Source organism: Phoenix dactylifera, chromosome 9 (genome assembly GCF_009389715.1).
Source record: "Phoenix dactylifera cultivar Barhee BC4 chromosome 9, palm_55x_up_171113_PBpolish2nd_filt_p, whole genome shotgun sequence".
Lineage (NCBI taxonomy): Eukaryota > Viridiplantae > Streptophyta > Magnoliopsida > Arecales > Arecaceae > Phoenix > Phoenix dactylifera.
This window is the reverse complement of record NC_052400.1, coordinates 1,707,279-1,719,474: the sequence shown is the minus strand read 5'-3', so window position 1 is coordinate 1,719,474 and position 12,196 is coordinate 1,707,279. Positions and strand designations below refer to the sequence as shown.

Sequence of the window (12,196 nt, the reverse complement as noted above, 5' to 3'; positions counted from 1 at the left end):
ATACTTTGACTTGATGTTATGTCTAGTCTATTTTTCAAAAGTATATCTTTTTACATAGGTTAGGTCATCTAAATAGTGAAAAGGCGGGCCTCAAATAATACAAAGTAACTTACTATAGAACTTCAAACTAGAAAAGATACATTTTGTTCCAAATTCATCAACTTAAAACACTTTGACTTGATGGAATGTCTAAAATCTATTTCTCAACAATAGTGAAATATTATTGCTAGTTAAGATATTATTAATACAAACATTGCTTTTCTAAATGATGGCTTCTTCTTGACAAAACAAAATTTATCCATATTGTTCTCATTCGTAAAAGCAAGAATCTTAGTTGCATCAAATCATTTTGAAAATTTTGACCACTTAATTGAAACAAGTGCTGTACTAAATATTATATGAGAAAATTAAAGTGTTTTTGTTGTTGGGCATTTAATCACATATATTGTTTATATTGCCTTTGAAGTGGTTCATTATTTGGAAAACAAGCATACGTGAAAAAGGCCATTTGACTTTGTACATGCACAAGGCTTATGACAAAGAATAAATATTTTTTCTAAAGAAAATGATGCTCATAATGGATTTTTGAAAATGGGTAATTTTGATTGTGAAATATTTTACTTTTTTTGGTGAAAAATAGGAGGGGGGAGGGGGGGACGAACCCACCCACGTAGCAGCCCCCACTGGGCCCCCCCTTCCACTAAGGAATGTTCGATGCAGGTCGCAAATTTCCGCATGCCCTCCCTGACCCATGGGCTCCCCTACTGGAATCAACAGCCACGTGTGAGTATATCACCCCAGCACCACCAAGGCTACCGCCCGCGCGTTTCGAACTCGGAACCACGAGGATGGAAGTAAGGCCCAGTTCCACTAAGCTACCACCTCAGTGACTGAAATATTTTACTTTGATAACCTACCACTTTCATAATAAAGAGCAAAATGATTGTATTTCTCCTTAAAGGAGTCTCCAATAAGGGGACCCTTATCTTGTTATATTTTCTTAATACAAGAACATAATAGTGTTTTAAAAGAGGGGATTAGTATGTTAAGGGAGTGAAACAATGGGCTACCTGACAAATTCTTGGATTTTCCAAAAATAATTAAGAAATAAAAATGATAGATGACCAGTTTAATAAAAAAGGATGGAGAAAAGCTTCAAGTATGGGAGTAGGAAAGTATAGGTATATACTAAGAACTAGACCGGTCCAAGTAATGTCTTGCTTTTTTCCAATATATTGTGCTAGGCTAGGAGTGACAAATGAACCGAGCAGCTTGAGGTTGGCTCAAGAAAAGCTCAAATTAAGATTAATTTGAAGCCAAATAAAGAAAGATGGAATCAGCAAAACAAATCCAAAATTAATTTCAAGTCGAGCCAAAAATCTGCTCAACTCAATCAAGCTTTACTCGATTAAGGCTCCAATATATTTAGATTATCTATATTTCTTATATAATGAATCATCGAACCAAAGTTTGAAATCAAGATTCAAGAATTTATTTAAATTTGAACCAAGCTTGATTTAATCTTAAGTTGATTTCTGTTCGATTTAGGATTATCAATTTGATCAAGCATGTTTATGTTAAGATTAAATCAGGACTGAATCAAGCTTGGTTAGAGCCAAACGCAATCAAATTATTAGTTGGACTAAATTTAGTACTGAGCTGGTGGATCGATCCAATCACATATGAACATAATCAAACACGGAGAAATAAAAAAGAGAGGAGAAGCTTGGGCACTTTTTTTCTCCTTGTTACTTTCAACTAATTCGGTGGTAGATCGAGTCCAACTAAAAATTTCTCCTAATGCCAAATTGAGTTGGATCCAGCCCAATCACACCCGCTGCCTTGCATCCGAATGGTACGGACCAAATCATCACCGTTCATTCTATATATTTTCTAAGTGACGAAATTACCCTTAGGGTTTGGCTATCGATTTGTCCAAAACCTAGCATTCTAAATATCATAGCACAGCCGCCGTTCCCTTTCAGAGAACAAGAGGCCGCTCGGAGGGGGAGGAGAGACAAAGGGAGGAACTCAGCGATTTGCGAAGAGATGAGGGCCAAGGTAAAATTTCGAATTCCTCCGCCTTTTGGTTTCATTTCTTTCGATCCCTCTGGTTCATCAGAGGTCGGTATTACCTAAAACCCGCCGGATTAAACGCATTCCCATTAGTATTTCGTTTTTTGGCTTCTTGTGATTTGTCTACCCGATTCCGTGATAAAGGAGTGAATTTTCTGAGATTTCTGGATGGGCTTTTTCTTGTGACTGGTCATCGATCTTCGTAGTCTTTGGACTGTGATGTCATTTTATTATTCGATATTTCCTTCTTTTATGTTTTGATTTTTTGTGGATTTTGTTATGGAGCTCTGTGTTTTGTTGATGTCTGTGAGAAAGGTTGTTTCTTTTTCTTCATGCTGTGGAAAATCGTGTATTTAGGGTTAGTATATGTTGGATTCCTTAAGGTAGAGGCTTAGTTGCTTCAGTCCCGCGAGAAGAGGTTTGATTTGTTGTTCATATAAATCATCAGTGGTTGAAGATCTGTGAAGAAAATGCTTGTATTTGCTTATCTATCGACCTTTGCCGTATCATAACTTGGCTGTACTTCTGGCAGCCCTTAAGACATGTGATTAGTACTAATTTTTAAGACAAATGATTTTTAGCGCATATATTTACGTGTCCTTTGGTTTTTGATATAAAATGTAAGCGGTACAATTTGTTATTTGGATTGGGATGTGTCATTTGGGTAAATTTGATCTTGTAGTTTGAAGTTTTATTTGAAAGCTTGTGATCCATTTGTCATTTAAGTTGGAGATGATTGCTTCATGTCTTTTAGCCTTAACATTTTGGCTGAATGGTTGAAACATCATCTAAAGGGCACTTGATCAGCATCTCTGTCCATCTTTTTGTGATTCAATGTCATGGTATTTTGCTTTTAAATTGTGTTTATGATGTTTGGCACTTTATTTTCTTGCATGCGATCATTGTGTGCTGTGTCTGTGCTAGAATGACGAAGGTAGCACATATCTTCCGTATATTCATTTCTAGATAGATGGTAAATTGTGTGGTCTGATGTTTTAGTTTCTTGTATTTGCTATTTTATTTGATGTGTTTTTTTCTTTAATGTTTTAGCTAGCAAAGTTCTCTATATGATGGTTCAACTGATTCGTGGTTCATTTATTTACAAGAGCAAGTTCAACTGGTCAAAGACAGCAAATGTCAGTGCTGTCAGCCTGAAAAATTGCTTGATAAGAGTTTTCTTTATTGATAATTAATTGAGCTTGAGATCTATCAGCTTGCTTGTTTTTCAGCACGTCAAAGCTTAAAATATTTAAAGAAATAAATAATATGTTATAGATATTATTTGATTTAGTATTAGATAATAAATTTTACTTTTTAAGTTCTGAGATTTTGATGTTTGGAAAATGATGCGAGATAAGTCAGATGTTGTTTCTGAGAAGCAGTAGCCCTTTGCACTGCCTTTGCTGAATAATTTGCACGTCAGTCTGATTCCAAACCCTCTTTAATATGATTGATATGACCTAATGTTACTATGTCATTTGCTTGTATTGTGATTTATGCGCCTTGCGTGCGTTTTCTTTTTTATTTACTGGTGGTGCTTGTACCCCATCAGCTCCAATCACATCAAATTGAATGATGTCTTTGAAGTGAATAATCCTTGATATGGTATAATTAATGTGCATAACAGGATTTACATATATATATATATATATATATTTCAGTTGTTTCTTTTTAGGTTATTTCTTCTCTTTCTTTATTTTCGGTCATGTCGTATTGGGAAATGATGCAAAATATGAATCAGAGGCTGTTTCTGAGAGGCAGTAGCAAGTTTGCTTTGCCTTTGCTGAAAAATTTACACGCCAATCTGATCCCAGGCCCTAATCAATGTAACTTAGTTTCAATATAGCAAGTATGATTCTTATTTTACTACATAATATTTTTATGTTTAATTGAAAAAATGAAGGAAAGATTGCTCTGAAAAGTCATGGAGAGGTAGTTGCAACTTTGGGAAATGATGCAAAATATGAATCAGAGGCTGTTTCTGAGAGGCAGTAGCAACTTTGCATTGCCTGTGCTGAAACATTTATATGCCAATCTGATCCCATACTTCATTTTATGTAGTTAGTTTCATTATAGCAACTAGGGTTCTTATTTTACGACATAATGTTTTTCTATTTAATTGAACTATAGTGGAATTATTAGATTGTTTTAACTATAGGGGAATTAAGCTTACAATGCTGCTAAGAAGTTATGGTAGAGGGCACTGTGTCAATGTATTTCATATGTATTCATTGTTGTATATATTTATGTAATTGATTCATCGTGTATTAGGCAAGCCGACAGGCGCCTGTGCTTGCATTCTTGTTATTTAAATGGTTGCATCTTGACCTCTAAATGCTAGCTGCAAGTTGAGCGCTGTAAGATGTTTAAGAATATTGTTGACCATTTCTGTTGTTGCATCAAAGATTTTGTTTTTTCTCTTTAGAGGTTAATTTATTCACCGATTTGATTGCTTTCTATCTTTGAGTATATATGCTTCTTTGCATGTCTTTCAGATCCATGCCTCTTGAGCAATGTTTACTTTAAAATGATCGAACTTTGGATGTCTGATGGGTTATTGATTTGCCTGTCAGTTATTAATGCTAAAGTTATTTGCATACCTTCAGTTCACTGGTTGAATCTTGGAGTTGCTTCTTTGCTGCTAACCTCCCTAGCATGAGTCACAGCATTTGGTAACAAATAGGTCTTGAACTATAAGAACTTCTCGCTGAATATTGTTTGCTGTGAACTCCTCTACTAGTTGAAGACCCTTAGCATGATCACTTACGGCGGTCCTCAAGTTAGTTTCTTTTTGTGGCTATGATTCTATGCTCGATTAATTTTTATACTTTCTGAGCTATTCATTTTTCTTCAGTGGAAGAAGAAGCGAATGAGGAGACTTAAGAGGAAGCGCCGAAAGATGAGGCAGAGATCGAAGTAGGTGATGAAGGTGTCAGCACCCTTGTGTCAACATCTCACTGAATGTGGTGTCTATCCTGATTCATCCACCTGATGTTGAGTGTGTTATAGGAGGCGAAGCTACCTTCTGTCCTTTAATTACTTGTTTGGCCGTAATAGAAGTTAGATGTTCTGCTTGACAGCGTAATTCTCTTGTGTTTTGTTTAACCATTGAGAACTTGTTTTAAGACATTTTATCTAGAAACAATCCAATGCCAACATCGGGATTCCATCAAGTTTTATTTGGAAATGTTTGTGCCTTGAGTGCTATATACATGTATATATATACACATATATATATATATATATATATATATATATATATATATATGCAGGAAAAAAGGGATTCTGCTAGGTACGGTTTCTTTATTGGTTCTCTCTTTAGATGATCAGGAGAGGTTAATCACCATCATCCTATGCGTCATCTCTTGAGACTGACTCCAAATTAGAACTAAGCTCTTTTATCCTTGCTTAAATGGTAAGGAGCAATACCAGCCGAACAAATAGTGGGAGCCCTTGCACAGCTGGGGTCATTATTATGGTTATTTTTCATTGTACGGCAATAAAGCTGTCTCAACAGAACTATTTTATTCTCAACATCGCAAATTTCTTTGAAACATGAAATTTGTTGTTATTCAGTTATTGGAAACATTATTATTTTGCAGCCAATTTATTAGGATTAGTTCAATCTGGCAAGAGAACAGGATATAAGTTAATGGTTTCGAAATAGCCTTGTCTCCTCATTTACCTGCCACCAACCTATATTTTATTTATACATCAGTATAGAATTCTCTATTTTTAGTCAACATGGTTTAAGTTAGAGCATTGGCAAAAACTTGATGCTTTCACTATTGATTTTACAAGACTGCATGATACGGTTATTGATCCAAACGACAATTAATTCAGAATAGTTCATTTGATGTTCAGCTTGCACTTTGCCATTTGATTGAATACCCACAGGAACTTAATCCAATAAATTAGATCTAAAAACTTCTTATGATCCTGATAGCTCAACCAACCATATTTCTCCTTAACAATAGTTTGATATTGAAGCATAATGGTTCCTATTAACATAGCAGATCTTACTTACCACAGGTGGTCATCTTGATGCAACTGGCTTCGTTATCTATGGAAGAAAACTAGTTTAGTATTACAGACATATCAACATTCAGCCAGGCTAGACCTGGTCCTCCCAAAAATTTGGGAAAGATCGATCAATACTCGCATTATCATCGGCCTTTGCTCTTGTTGCTCTATGGTAGACAGCACAACAAAGATGGCAATTATCAGCAGATGAAGCAATGGTGGGATTATGACTTGCATTGGATTAGGTTATTATTGCCTATCACTAGCATGATGATGCCTTTGGTAACAAGGCAAGGCCAGCGGAAACACTTTCCACCACCAAATTCCAGAGTTCAGCAGAATGCAGGTCAGAGCTGCTGGTTCCTCAACACCTAGGATCGTGACATGGAAGATGTCAACAATTAGAAGATAGCTGCTACTGCAGGAACTTCCTATCTTGAAGCTATAGATCACAGGATTGGACTCGAAATTAGGTATCTTGGACATGAGTCATGCTGCCCAACATTACCTAGACGCTTGCATTTAGCTCCAAAAATCTATTTTGGATGGTCGAATACGTATTGGATGCTTAGATACATATGAAGGTCTTTGGTAACTATTGGAAGAGAGTTGAACTCTTCCAACAATGAGTAAGTTGAACTCTTTCAACATTGAGTTTAATTCTCTAATTTGATAATAAAAATTAATTATTATAATTTGTTAAAGATATAAATATTATAATAATTTGAAAAAAATACTATTTTGCTAACATTCTGAAAAGTTTGAATGAGAAATATATATATTGAAAGATCACCCGTGGCTTAGGTTTTAGGGGTAGGGAGGAGTTTTCTTTTAGAATCTCTCGTACTAGATTTTTTCTCGAGAGAGCATTAAGATGACCAAAAATTCAGAAAGGACCCGCATTTCCTAAGGCTATCCATAATAAATGCAAAACATTGCAATACTGATTTCGACATAAAACCATTAAAAATTAGATTTAAATATTTTATAAAAGAATAAAAGATTTCAACTTGACATGTTTTACCATGTCGGTCAATATGTATTGGCAAACATAATACAAACTAAAACTATTGATTAAATAGAAGGTTATATGATGCTGCCTAAATGAAAGAGTTTAGTTCTCCTGCAATTTTGTGTTGGTCCATTAAATCATGATCTTTGTGTAGTAGATGGACTAATTCGAAGACTAGACCTTTCAAGGTAGATTTGTGGGGCAAACGACATAGGAAGATGTCATCATGATCTTGCACCTGGATCATGTCATGAATACGGAAAAAAGAGCTAGGTATGTTCCCCATATGCTCTGAGAACTGCGCCTTTGTTTCCCTCTCACCCTCCCACTCAATCTCGATGGGGAAGAAACCTCGAAAGCGCTCAGAATCAAATGCAGACCAAGTCCATAGGTGAATGGCGCTATAACCTTCATGGAGATATAGATTGGTGTTACTGTAGTTACGATGAACCCATATAGTAGCTCCTATATCTATCCACTTTTGAATCCTTAAACTATATCTATTTAGGACATGTTTGGGAAATCCAGTAGGATTGGGCTGGATTTCCTAGAGATTGTCGGTCTTTTCAGCCTATATTCTTCTAAAGGCATCCTAATCTTAGTCTAAATCCCATCTGTGGTTCTGTTGGGCTGTAGGAGAAAAACAAACACCAATAGAATAAAAAAGATATGGTATTATGTAGGCTTTGTCCAAATAGACCACCTACATTATAAATTGAATAGAAAATCTAATCCAATCCTACTGGATTTTCCAAGCAAGCCCTTAGGAGGCTTATCTTGATTGCAAAGCCCAATATAAAATCTAAAATAGAAATCCGATGATGTGTCAATATGGGGCACATCTAGATGGACTCAATATGCATTAACTCCAATATCTCATTCAATATAAATGGAGAGGATTCCAACTCAAGATTAAAACCTTGCCAAAATGAGAGATACAATAGAAGGTCGATCTTTTGTTTCCATGGTTTTTGAGCAGCGTCCTTATCACTCCCAACCCGAAGTCATGAATTGAGCATGTGGCATACGGCTACACATCGTGTAGGCTCTTACCCCACAAGACATGCCAAGATCGTATTCTTCTTTCACTAATATATTCAACATGACAATAGATTAGACAATGACACATTTGGAGCATCTACACTTACAAAATATTTTAACAATAAAATCAAATAATATCTAATTTAAATAGTCCAAGACATAGTCATAAAAGTTTTGAAGGTTCATACATTACATATTTTCCAAAGTTTTTAGTAATCTAAAATAAAAAAAAGGCTAAACCTAATCCACTAACGCTCAACCCACAATCGTCGTTTGAGTTACTCCTGAGCATTTGGAAGGAAAAGAAAAAAAATGATGGTGAGCCAATAGCTCAGTAGGTAACCTTTATCTCTAGTTGGATCAAGCATATTACGTACAAAAAATACCAGCTTTCATACCATATGATTTTCAATTATCAATGAAAGCAATTTTACCAAATATATGATGAGATTTTCACAAAAGCATGTTTGCTAATATAATTTTCAGATATTTAATGTATCTAGCAAAAACACCTTTTCTTTTTAAGGAATTTTCAATTTTAGTTATTTGAAAAATCTACCCACTTTTAGTCCTTGCGACTAGCCATGATTAGCCCCGTGACAGGCTTCAAAGAGACTAGCTCCTTAATACGAAACATGCCATCGATTAATATATGCCAACAAATAGTATGTGCCAGAGATCATTCCCAATTGACCTTAAAAAAAATAGCTTCTGAATATATGTGACTAATGATCAACCCCATTGGCTAGGCTTGAAACATAGTCAAACAAAATAGCAACATAACATCCATTCTAAATCAATTACTCAGCCATATAACCAATCCAAAAAATCCATAAGTTTTATAAACAACGTTGATAGTCCATTTCATATAACTTAATCATGTCCAATCCAATCAATTCCTATTTTGATGCAACATAATTCATTATTATACCCATGTAAAATATTTTATGCTTGATCCATGAATTAGAAATTTACTTTATATAGAGCATACACTATTGGTATCTCAAACATAACTATAAATATGCATAAATAATTTTCATAATCTTCATTTCAAATATTTAGGCTATTTTTCTGAATGCATGTATAAAATTAGTTATGCCATCATTTTTTGGAAACTGAATATATGATATGAAAAATAAAAATACTAAAGGCAGAAGTGCTCACAGATTTCAATCGATACAGTCTTAGATATTTCACCCAAAGACTGTGCAAGATCTGAAACAATTAAAGTGAATTATTAGGCTTCCTTAATATCGTATGATCTTTTTCTCACTACTTACATACAGAAGGGACTGAATGTCTTGTCTCTCCTCAAAGAAAGAAAGAGGAGAGAGGCTTACAAGGGGCCCATGGTGCTCAATAGGTGATTGTGAGCCTTTAGCAAGGCAGCGGAGACAAAGGATACAGTCGGAGGAGTGGTTATTTCCATCTTCAAGGCGGGGTTCAAGCCGATTAATAGGGAAAATAAGGGGTTTGGGTCATGGCCTCTTGCCAACGACTGGCATTGTAGCATGGCTACATCTATGCTCGAATAGAGGAAAAGAGAGGAAGAGGATCGTAGTTGGGAGGAGATGGGATCCAATGGTAATGGTGAAGCAATGGAAGAAATAAAAGAAAATTTGGAAAATGTTTGTTGATGGTGGTTTGAGTTACTCAACATCTAGGTCACAACTTTACACCGACACCCGACCGTTCTGCCCAAGTTCTGACAATTTTACACTGACTTTGGTCCTAATAAAGGATCATGATTGCAATCCTCTGTTTCAGAATTTTTTTTTTTTTTTGAATAGAAGTTGGCAAATTTTCTTACCAACATTGGTTTAGCAACAGTCACTGAGATCTCCACTAGTTCATATGTGATCTAGAGAGAACCGATTTCCAATAACAACTATCTATGGTTGGCAATCTCTAACATCACCTATATATATATATATATATATATCTGACGTAACAAAGGTGATGACATGCTTTTGTCATATTCTTAGATTCTATTTCTTGACTACATGGAGCTTTCTAGGTTATTCCACAACCATAAACTAGATATCAGAGCATGTAAGTCACCCTTTGCATGGACGTGTCAGATTTTTTCTTAAAAACAATAGAGATGGAAACATCTAAGAATTAGATACAACAATGATTAATAGTTATTTTTCGACCACTTTGGAGAAAAAAATGCATGTCCCAATTACTTTAAGAGTAATGTGGCTTCCATCTTCTATAGTGTAAGGCCCGGCTTGCAAGCCGACCTAACACAACTTGGCCAACTTGGCCTACTCCATTGACTAGCCTAGTTGGATGTGTGTAATTGGGCTTGGCCCCTTTAGCCTGGCCTAGTGTTCAAGCACGAACTCCTCCTTCCTAATCTTTGATAAGGTAGAACCTCTATTCGAGTCTAAGGAGAACTCCTCCTCCCTAATCTTTAACAGGAGCTAGGAAACCTTAACCGCCATCCTTATTTAAACATACCCGCACCCTCCCCCTTCAAGCTACACATGAGCCTCTCTCCTCTTTTCTTCTTTGTCTCTTTTCTCTCTCCCCCTTCTTCCTCTCCTCTCTCTCTCTCTCTCTCTCTCTCTCTCTCTCTCTCTCGAATTTCACTGTCATGCCCTATTTTTGGGCTCACCATCATTGTGGATGATTCTTGCTGGAGAAGAAGTATTAAGCACCCCAATCATATTTGATCTATTTTCTGGTCTACCCCCTTCCGTACAGAGCCATCAATGGTTAGATTTTGATGAAAAATTACTGAATTTTGCTGATAAATTCTTCTCCTATTTTGGGTATCTGTTGGTTTTTGTTCCTTATTTTTGGAGTCGGTCACCATTGTTTCTCCTTGCTGGCCATCTCCCCTTGAAGGACCATGGCTAACCTTAAAGCCTAGCCGTCAACGAGCAAGCTAAGACTCAATTCGACATCGAACCTTATAACCCCCTTATCCATGGATTTTTTTCTATTTTTGGTTTGTTTTATTTATTTTTTCTTGCTAGTCACCATCATCGCCAGCTGCTCACCTTCTCTACTAACAATGATGGCCAGCCTTTCAGCCATCGCCATCATCTAACTATAGTAACCCTTTGTCCCACTGATTTTCAATCAAACTCCTATTTTGAACACTTTCTTTTCTTTTTACTCTGCAATTAACCTCCCACTACTGCCAGCTACTCATTCACCACCACTACCCCCCAATCGCTGGTCCTCTGGCCATTGACCAATGCTGCTATTGCCAGGCTGCTTCCACAACTCTTCTTCTTCCTCCGTCCTAAGAGGAGATGAAGACATGTCCCCTTTCACTCACTCTCTCTTCTATCTCTCTCTATGCATCTGAATGAAATGTTGTAGAGAATCCTCTCTCTCTTTTGTTCCTCTCTATGTTCTTGGGTTGACCCCAATAGAGGATCCTGAACTGATCGTAAAACAACCTTTTGTGTTGGCCTCCACTCCGGCCTTTGTCAGACAACAATGGACCCCATCATTAACAAGTCATGACATGCTACTTTTGTTCAAATTGGACTTCTACTCCTTGATTTAGCGAGTTGATGCTAGATTTGTCCCACTCGGGCAACTAGGCACCGTTATCCTTGATTTTGGTTCTATGAAGGAGCAATCATTCAGGCAAGAAAACACCGAGCAAGTGTTTTTATGCTTAGTCTGTATATCTAGGTAAGACCCTAAATTCTTATTTATTTAGTCTTGAATTAGATAGGATAGGAAAATAGGGCTAAGAATAATTCTGATATTAAGAGTTTGAAATTAGTAAATTAATATTGTTGGTGTCTAGTTAAGGATAAGTTGATTATATATTGTTGTTAAATTAATTAGCTTTGTTAGGTGTGCCCTCGAATTGGTGAATATTGTATTTGAGTTTGTCACTAACAAAGGTAAGAATTTCTGTACATAATCACCTGTATATATATTATGCCTATTTATATTTAATGGTTTTGTTGGTTTTGCATGGGATAATATCATTCATTGCATGATTGCCGATAGGAATATATAAGTATATATTTCTTATTTGAATATATATGTCATATTTCAATATTTTGG

At 36.0% G+C, this 12,196-nt stretch overlaps 1 long non-coding RNA gene and 2 other non-coding genes across 3 annotated transcripts; all 3 read left to right on the top strand.

Annotated features, from left to right (window-relative positions):
* Positions 1-1,933: 1,933 nt before the first annotated feature.
* LOC103695504 lies at positions 1,934-5,263 on the top strand. Its single transcript, XR_602250.4, has 2 exons — positions 1,934-2,061; positions 4,931-5,263. It is a non-coding gene; the product is annotated as an uncharacterized LOC103695504 (long non-coding RNA).
* On the top strand, positions 3,412-3,511 carry LOC113461108. The gene has a single exon (XR_003383165.2). It is a non-coding gene; the product is annotated as a small nucleolar RNA Z122 (small nucleolar RNA).
* LOC113461109 lies at positions 3,789-3,891 on the top strand. Its single transcript, XR_003383166.2, has one exon. It is a non-coding gene; the product is annotated as a small nucleolar RNA Z122 (small nucleolar RNA).
* Positions 5,264-12,196: the final 6,933 nt, after the last annotated feature.